The 10,384-nt window shown below is 31.4% G+C and overlaps 1 long non-coding RNA gene across 1 annotated transcript; it reads left to right on the top strand.

Annotated features, from left to right (window-relative positions):
* Window positions 1–3,056: 3,056 nt before the first annotated feature.
* LOC145958992 (uncharacterized) lies at window positions 3,057–7,382 on the top strand. The gene is made up of 3 exons (XR_014434592.1): window positions 3,057–4,654; window positions 4,732–4,800; window positions 5,525–7,382. It is a non-coding gene; the product is annotated as an uncharacterized LOC145958992 (long non-coding RNA).
* Window positions 7,383–10,384: the final 3,002 nt, after the last annotated feature.

Here is a 10,384-nt window from a genome sequence, read left to right as displayed (position 1 = left end):
TACCTAATCAAATCACAACTAATCTCAAGCCCAAGGCCCAAGGCAATCCTAACATACATCAAGGTACGTGCATTATATATACGATATTCATACTCATACAAACCCTAACTTTAGCATCGGAGTCTCTTTTGCAGGTACCACCCCCATCTTGGAACACAAGCGTACCAGCGAAGGAGGCTCACCGATCTTACCTAGCGGATCAACTCTGCAACAGATTTCCGGTAAGAACACCCGGACACCAAACTAATCCTTAATTAATGATTTTGAAAATAGGTTCTTGGAGTCGCCACCAATGTTTTACTCAAAACATTGGAAAAAGAAAAGGTTTTAAAAAATTCAATAATGGCCTTGATAACCAGAATTGGATTCGGGAGTCGGTTACGTGTAGGGAAGGAATTAAGCACCCCTACAACGCCCTCAATCGGTACCCTATGATAAAGTTAATGTGATAAGAAATAATAAATTAAATATTAAATCCCCTTTATTAATAACTATTTACATACTTGAAATTTAAATAATACAATTAACCCTAAAATGTCTACATGATTATTTTTATTATAACAATAATTATTATAGATAAGAAATAAAAAAAGAGAGAAAGAAATTAATTGAAATACCTCTTGAATGAGCTCTATTGGATCTTCAAAATAGGGAGATTTGAGGTGCTTTGTGGCAACCTTTTACACTACAATTGCCTCACAACACTCAAGAAATACAATAGGAGAGAGAGAATATAGAGATGCGACACAAATCTCAAGAAATATAATAAAAGGGAGAGAGATCGAGAATTTTCGTGCTCAAAGGAGTCTTATTCGAAATTTCTCTGGCCGCCCTGAGAATTGTGCCCGAGATCTCTATTTATAGGCATCAGATGTGGGCCGGAACGGCCCGTTCTGGATTCGGAATGGCCCTTTCTGGATCCAAACGTTATATGTTAACTTTGCACTCTAGAACGGTCTATTCTGAAATCGAAACGGCCTGTTCCGGAAACCAGAACGGTCCGTTTTGATTTTGGAATGCCCCGTTCCAAACCAAATATTTTAGGCCTTTGAATGGTTTGGAACGGCCCGTTCTGGTCTAGAACGGCCCGTTCCAACCTACAATTTTAGGCCCTTTTTGGAGTCTCGGAACGTCCCGTTCCAGTCTGAGAACGGCCGTTCCGAACTTGGGAACGACCCGTTCCAGGCCACTAAAAATAGTTGATTTGGCTTTTGGGCCCTCTGATGTTCTATTTTGGTGTTTGTATGCCCCCCGGACGAAATTGGGTGTCTACAGCTGCCCCTCTTTACTTGTCCTTTGGAATAGCTGTGTTGCTTTTCCAAAGGCAAGTAAAGACGTAGACATTTCGTCCGGGTCTTCTTCTCATCTCAGTGTTGATGCTTCTACGTTGCTTCCCTTGGACAGGTGTATTTGCTTGTATCCTCACCCTTTAGAGCAGTTGAACATTGATTGCGTGCTCTATTGGGTAATAAGGTTGACAAACTATACACCTGATCTTCAGTCTTCGAGTAGAAGCTCCATTGTTTCTCTTGTGATAATGTGTCCCTTTATTTGTAGCTTGTTTAAGAGGGAGTATTATTATGGCTGGCCTCTCCAGGCTGCCTGCTGAACGATGAGTATTATTATGCCTGGCCTCTCCAGGCTGCCTGCTAAAGGGTGAGTATTATTATGCCTGGCCTCTCCAGGCTGCTTGCTGAACAGTGAGTATTATTATGCCTGCCTCTCCAGGCCGTCTGCTGATGTTGAGTATTATTATGCTTGCCTCTCCAGGCCGCCTACTGAATGCTGAGTATTATTATGCCTAGCCTCTCCAGGCTGCCTGCTGATGCTGATGATGCGATTGCCCTTTTTCTATGGGAGGACGTCTGATGAAGACGAGGATTGCTGGTAGGTGGTGACCTTGTGATGGTGGGCAAAAGAGTAAATGATGAGTATTATTATGCCTGGCCTCTCCAAGCTGCCTACTGATGATGATGATGTGATTCCCCTTTCTTTGGGAGGACGTCTGATGAAGACGAGGATTGCTAGTAGGTGGTGCCCTTGTGATGGTGGGCAAAGGAGTTGATGGGTGAAAGGGATTCTCACTACAAGAAAAATTGATATTATCTACGGAATATTATCTACGGAAATTTTTCCGTAGATAAAATTTAATTATCTACGGAATATTATCTACGGAATATTTTCCGTAGATAATATTTAATTTTCTACGGAATATTATCTACGGAAAAAATTCCGTAGATAATATTCCGTAGGTAAAACATTTTTTTTATAAAATAATTAAAATATTTAATTTAACATCATTAAAAAAAATTAATTATTATAAAATTTATTTTTTTTAGTTTAATTATTTATTATAATACTTTTTATTTACTAAAAAATTATTTTTAATTAAAATATAATTTAGAATAATGAATAGCTTTAACTTTTGTGTACCATATTTAATGGAAAACATAAAGAAAAGATGAATTCAGTTTTACTTTATTAAACGTAAGAAACAAATTAAAGATTAAATTTTTTTAACAAATAAAAATTAATATAACAATTAATAATTTATATTTCTATTTATATTAATTATAAATATTTCTTATATTATATAATAATTCATATAATTTATTTAATATTTTTTAAGTTAAATTTGATTATCTTATTTTTAAAAGATTCAATAATTAATTTTCTTATTTAAATATTAAATTTATTTTGAAAATACTCAATTGAGTCTTTAATTTTTTAAAATATATTAATTTAATCAAATTTCTTTTCCTTTTAACTTCAATTATTTTTAAAGATTAATTAAATATATATATTATTATTATTCATAATATAATAATTAATTATCGAGTGGTGTGTAATACTTAATAAAAGTTACACCCGGTATTACTGTTAGTATAACCTGTTTGTCTATATATATATATAGAGAGACAGAGACAGAGAGACTGAGAAAATGAATGGAAGAAAAATAGTTAAACATATAGTTGTTTGATTATATGTATATAGTAATAGATAAAGGGAAATATATATATACGTCATCTTGTAACTAATTTTTGTCTCCAAAATAATGGATAATTATATACCCTTAATTCTTAAGAAATAAATAAATAATTTTTAGTTATTAATTTAACTTTTTATTAAAAGATTTAAAGACATGAAATGTATAATGGTATGTGATAACCTAAATAAATAAATAATTTTTAATTATTATTAACGATCAAACTGTTCAATTTAAAAATTTTAATGCATAGATCAAATTTACAAATTTGTAAAAAATTTAAAAATCATTTGATACTTCATTTCATTAATTCAAATTGACGGATAATCATAGAATCATTTTATACATTGATTAAAATTAATGAAACGAAGTATCAAATGATTTTTAAATTTTCTAACAATTTACATATTTGATCTATGCATTAAGAACTTTAAATTGAACGGTTAGATAATTGAAATTTCATAGAGAAAATGAGTTATTGAACGGAGTAAGTCTATGTAACTCTTAGAGTAAAAAGATCCATCTTCTTTAATATATATATATATATATATATATATATATATATAATTTGCTTTCCTTTTGTGTTTCATTTTCTGTTTATGGTTTTTTAGTTTATTAGTTGTCATGGTACATGTGTTTGTTACCTTTTTCTTTAATTTGGATTTTATACGATGTAAGTTTTAATTAGATATTCAGCGAATTATATTAATAAAGATTTGAACAAATTATATTACTATTAAACATCCGATAAATAAGGATATATTTAAAGAAATAACTTATTTAAGATATTATATAATAATTTTTTATGTAATAAGATCAATGAATAATGATATGTTTTAAGAAATAATACTTGTTTAAGATCTTATATAATAAGTTTTTATATGATAAGATCTTATAATGTTATATTACTATATATTTTTGAGAAAGTTGAATTGAATCTTTAATTTTTAAAAATAAGATTAATTTAATCAATGTTTACTTAATTAAAAAATAACTTATTTAACATATTTTAATAAATAAAACTTAATTGATACCTTCTAAAATAAAAATAATGTTATTAAACGTAAGAAACAAATTAAAGATTGAATTTTTTTAACAAATAAAAACTAATATAACAATTAATAATTTATATTTCTATTTATATTAATTATAAATATTTCTTATATTATATAATAATTTATATAATTTATTTAATATTTTTTAAGTTAAATTTGGTTTTCTTATTTTTAAAAGATTCAATAATTAATTTTCTTATTTAAATATTAAATTTATTTTGAAAATACTCAATTGAGTCTTTAATTTTTTAAAATATATTAATTTAATCAAATTTCTTTCCTTTTAACTTCAATTATTTTTAAAAAATAAGAGTAAATTTAATTTTAAAATAAATCAAATTCAATAAATTTGAATAAATAAAAACTTAATTAATACTTTTTAAAATAAAAATTATAAAATTAAAATGAGTATAGTTGCTGACCCTCTGAAACACTCTCAAATGCACTCTCGAACCCTACCTCTTGCTCACTCTAGAACGCTCTCTCTCGCACACCGTAAGACCCAAACCCTCTCAACTCAGTGAAACCTAAAACGCTTGTTTATCTTCAACAACCCTCGAAGGAAACATTGAAGTCGTATTCGACGAAGGGCAACACAGGGAAGTCATTTTAGGTGCGTATCTTCATTTTGTGTTTTGGTTGTTTTTGCCTCTCTCATCTTGTACAAATGCGTGGGTGCTAATGTTTTAGGGTGTGGAGGAACTCCCGGAGGAGGTTTTCGGAAACGCAGTCGTCCTATTGTGCGACTCCCTTGTGAAGGTATTTGTTTCATTTTAGGGTTTCCTCTGTTTCCTCTGTTTCATCATTCTGTATGAGCCTGATTTTGCAAAGTTGATATAGCCCTCTGTTTTGTTTTTGCGATGCTTCATTCTGTGTCCAGTATGTCGTTTAAAGCATCTAATTTATTTATTTTATATTCTATTTGTAGTGATTCAAAATGTCTAACAATGTGATTGTTGTATTATCCAAATAAATTGATTTTTAAATAACGTAGTTTGTGCTTGGATTTGGGTTTGCAAACTTTATTCTATATGAGCCTGATTTTGCAAAGTTGACTTTGGTTAAAGAATGGGTTTGAGTGAATGGATTTATATGTGTTTGAGTAGACACATGAAAAATTGATTTTTTTTAGAAAATATGATTGTTCTATTACTAAATATAATCGCCAGGAATGCTAATAAAAGACACCTTCTAACGATTTCTTCTTAATATTTTTCTTATTATTAGTTGAAATAGATTAAAAATTATAAATTTTGTGAGTCTCATTTTATGCATGATCTAATAGTGACCCAATAACGCATGATTGGAAACATTCAACTCTCATTGATCGTATATTAGAGTATAAGAAAGAGGATGATAAATAGAGTGTGGCTAGAAATTTTCTTTTAATCATACATGGAGAAGTAAATTCAACAACCACAAGACCATAATTGCATTGGCTTGTGATATTTTTTTACAATGTTGACGATAGCCTCTGTTTCAGGTTTATCAGGTTCCTGATTTGATATATTTACAACATAAGAATTTACTAGCAAGTGCTGCAAGGACTTATTTGAACTACGAAGACAAAATCAAGTGCTGCAAGGATCCTCATATGTAAGTCAAAATTACCTTATGTAATATCGACTTTTTCACAAACTTTCTCATTTAATTTTTTCACAAACACCTATAAAGTTACAAGGGATTTTTTGCAAGTTAAGGAATCAAATACCTATCTCAATCAAAAGGCTCTCAAGCTAGATGCTAATCTAAACTAAGCCTAAATCTCAATCTTGATTACCGCAATTGAATAGTCACTAGCTTATACTAATAGTCAATCTTTTTTCAGCTAACAAATTTTTTTAAAGTAAAATACTGATCTTTTATAATAATTAGCTTTCATATTTTTTCATTCTTTTGTGACAATGGAGCTTGATGCAGAGTTGAATTTATCTCACATTGGCTGTTCTAGCTGCTATTCTGGTCAAAGAGATTCCTGTGCTGGTGGAAATCAAAACAAGGAAGAGGAAAAGAAAGTCAATACGGGTTTATTGGTAGGAAGTGGGGAATATACTCTTGTTTATTCAATTCAATATTTTTTTCCATGCCAGCGAGTCAATTCGGCTTTCCTGTGTTATTGTTTTAATTTTGTGTTTATAATTTAGTTATTGGAAACAATATGTCGGTAATAATTTAATTGCCTTTGTAGTCTATAGTGAGAACTTTGGGAATGATAGTCAACTAGTCAGAAACATTTCAAAGGATTTTTAAAACTTAGCACCCAAACAATTAGAGTGGTGGGTATATAAAAGCATATTGAATGCTACTGATAAACAAGTGAATAGAAATCCAACTCCACTTCACTTTTAGTCTATATTTCCTCAACTTATGAATAATGCTAAATAGTACAGTACAATTATTTTGGCATTCGTATATTCCTCTTTTATGTCATCTATAACAATCAAAACTGGAATCACTTCAGTAGTTAAAATTGTAATGGTGGTAGTTAAAATGGTGCATAAAATTAATAGTTATTATAAAATAAGTTTCGAAACTGTATGTTATAAATAAACTGTAATAGATGATTGACCAAATTGGTTCTTTAATAATTGACTCCTGAAATAAATAAAATGATCAAATTATAGTAACTTGGAATTTATATAATCAAATAATGATAGCATGGGAGATTGATTTTAATATTGAATTGAGGCTGGTGTTGATCTAGATGGAAATTTAGTACTCCTATTAGCATGTAACACAGGAAGGAATCTAAAGTTAAAACTTTGTTTCTAACTTGTACAGCTGACTTTTACCTCATAACATGGGTAAATTTTACCACATGTTAAAACATTAGTTGTAATTTTAGTGTTGTTTCATAATTGTAGGCAACTAGTATGTGTCATCCAAAGTTTGTTCGTTCATAATCTCACTTACCATATTAATGTGTTTTCTTGGCGGCATGTTTGTGTCGACAGTGAAGAGGCTGAGGGTGTTGAAGAGATCTGATCTTCCTGCTTTTACCCGTGAGTTGGAGTATTTAACTTAATTTAGCAGAATTTATGTTTTGTTTTGGTTGTGATGAATGATTGAAGAAATGTGTTTGATTTTTGTTTTGATTTTTTTCTCTTAAAAACGCTATTGGAGAAGTTTATGCACACATACTCTATGTATGTGTTATATGTACCTCTTGTATCAAACACAATCTTTTGTACAGTGGCATAAATCAAAATGTGTATTTTTCTATTAAATGTAACTTTAAACTGATATCGAGCTATAAAAGGGTAAAAAGGGTAAAAAGGTAAAACTACCAAGATAAAAATTACAAAGATAAAATAAAAATAAAACATAAAACTTAAAAAGCTGGGACGCGAAGTGAATCATGGCCGTGACTGAGAATCACGACCGTGATCTTCTCTGGAGCACATCTATGAAGGGTCAGTGGCGTTCACGGGTGTGATTGGGAATCACGGCCGTGATTTTCTCTGGTGAATCACGGGCGTGATTTAGAATCACGGCCGTGATTTTCCCTGTAGCTCAGCATTTCCTCTTTAATTCTTAAATCTTGATCCTGCTCAGAGAAAACACAACACATACCAAGAAAAGCATAAAATAGGAAAATGATATAAAAATTTATTAAAAACATGAAAGATATGCATGATTATGCTATGAATTCTTGTGAATTAAAGTGCTAAAATACGAGTAAAATACACAACATCACTGGTGCTTGTGTAATTGTGTTGATTGTTGAAGTGGATTGATGAAGTGGATTTTATTTTTTTTGTTTTATTTGATTTGAATTGTTTGACTGTTTTGAATCTGAGTTGCTATTAGATATTTTGGTGCTGGTTTTCATTTTTTATTATTGTTATGCAGTTTTTTGTTACATTTTATTTTCTGATTGGATCTTGTTTTCGAGTTGTGTTTCTGGTGCTTGTGTAGTTGTGTTGATAATCAAAGAGAAATTGTTGATTTTTTATTTTTTTTATTTTGTTTTAATCTGTGGCGAATCTGAGTTGTTAGATATTTTGATGGTTAGATCAAAATTGGGAAACCAGAATTGCCTAATTAAAAATAGGAAGACCAGAATTGTTTTATAGGTTAACTGCACATATACTTGCTACATGATAGGTATTTTTCTTCCCTTTTCTTGTGGCTTTTCTTTGGTGGTCTGCCATGAACTTTTTCAATGCAAAAACAATGGTGTTTTTGGTGGCTGGATCCTTATTATGTATAATTTTATGCAAAAATAGTCTTATTTTACACTATGACATGGAAACTAATTATGCATAATTGCTATGAGTATTTAGATTTTAAAGATGTTTGATTTCATATTGTGATTATAAGATATTTAAAGAAACTTGATAAGTGATTTTATTAATATTTCTGACCAGGTAAAACTATTTATAAAGATTGGTGTGGAAAGGTAAACAAAATAATTATGCAATGTTGAAATTAGTTACCTACGGAAATTTCCGTAGATAAATAACCTACGGAAATTCCGTAGATAAGTTACCTACGAAAATTTCCGTAGGTAATTTATCTACGGAAATTTCCGTAGGTAAGTTATCTACGGAAATTCCGTAGATAAGTTACCTACGGAAATTTCCGTAGGTAAGTTATCTACGGAATTTCCGTAGATAATTTACCTACGGAAATTTCTATAGATAAATTACCTACGGAAATTTCCGTAGATAAATTACCTACGGAAATTTCCGTAGATAAATTACCTACGGAAATTTCCGTAGATAACTGCATCCGTAGATATATTCCGTAGATAAACGCATCCGTAGATAAATTCTAAATCCGTAGATAAAATCCGTAGATAACGTTATCTACGGAAAAATTTCCGTAGATAATGTTATCTACGACCTTATTATCTACGGATTTTTTTCCGTAGATAATCCGTAGATAATTATCAGTTATCTACGGATTTTCATCATTATCTACGGAAAAATTCCGTAGATAATGCTGATTTTTCTTGTAGTGTCTAGTGTTATGCCCCTGCCATGTGAGTATTGTGATGCCTCTCCAAGCACAATGTTGAGTCCGTTTGATTCATTGATGACTAATTGTTTGATTGTTGATGGATGGTTGTGGAATGAAAGACTACCCCTAGGTGGATGGGCAGGAGATGTTTGTTGTGCCCCTGTGTTGGTGGGCAGAGAAGTGGATGGGGTGCAGGGATTCCAGTGTTGCCCCTGCCACTTGAGTATTATGATGCCTCTCTAGGCGCCTGCTTGTGGTAGGTTTTTTTCTATTCGTTGATGACTAGTTGTTTATGCTTTCCTGTTTGATGATTGTTGATGCCCCTAGTTTGGGCTGCTTTTTCCTCTTGTTGGGATGATATTGATCGGAACTTATGTTTCCCTTTATGGCTTTTCTTGTTCAGATGCAAAAAATGTTGAATGCTTATTTATGCATGATGATAGTTATTGCATATTTTGAATAATTCCCCTTTAATAAAGAAAGTTTTCTAAGTGTGTGAGATGCCTTTTTTTTATGTTTGTTGCATTTTGTCTGTTCAAATCATTCATTTATTTTTTATAATTCCCCTAAGGTAAAGAAAAACAAAAAATTAAAAATGCATTATCATGTGAGAGAAAACCTGGTGTGAAAATAAGATTTGTGAGAAGCATACATTCCTTCTTTTAAAAAAGGGGGCATCATGCATTTTCTACAAAATAAAAAAGAAAAAAAAGAGAGAACATGCATATCATATATTTAGGATCACAAGGGGATTTGTATCAAAGACGAGAAATCAGTGTGACCTCTGTCACATCATAAAATATTATGAAGAGGAACACCGATAACTCACCTCTCGACAAGGATGAGCCATCAAGTCTTTGATAGAAACTCTCTTCATGCATTACCATTTAAATAAACTTGATAGGAAACTATCTTTTCCCTTAAAGGTGGCTTTTCAACATTCCATACTCACACGAGCTCAAAAGATAAAAGCTATGGAAGGCCTAAAGGAAAGAAATTGTGTCCTTAATGAGGAGCTTGAACAACTCAAGGAACAAATGGCTAGAATGCTTGAGGCCATGAATAAATTGCAGCACGATAATAGTACTGGCAACGTCGGTGATATTTCCAAAGATCATCTGAACGCCTGGGAAGAAAGACTGAGAGCTGTGGAAGGCCATAGTTTTGACGTTCAAGAGGCTACGGATATGTGTCTGGTGCAGGATATCCAACTCCCCGCCAAGTTCAAAATCCCTGACTTTCAAAAGTACACTAGAGCCAGTTGTCCAAAAGGACATCTAATAATGTACTGTAGGAAGATGGCAGCCTATGTGAGCAATGAAAAGCTCCTAATTCACTGTTTTCAGGAAAGCCTTTCAGATGTTGCTCTCAATTGGTA

The sequence above is a fragment of the Cajanus cajan genome, chromosome 6, assembly GCF_000230855.2.
Source record: "Cajanus cajan strain Asha chromosome 6, NIPB_CcT2T_4, whole genome shotgun sequence".
NCBI lineage: Eukaryota > Viridiplantae > Streptophyta > Magnoliopsida > Fabales > Fabaceae > Cajanus > Cajanus cajan.
This window is presented reverse-complemented; position numbering and strand designations above follow the sequence as displayed.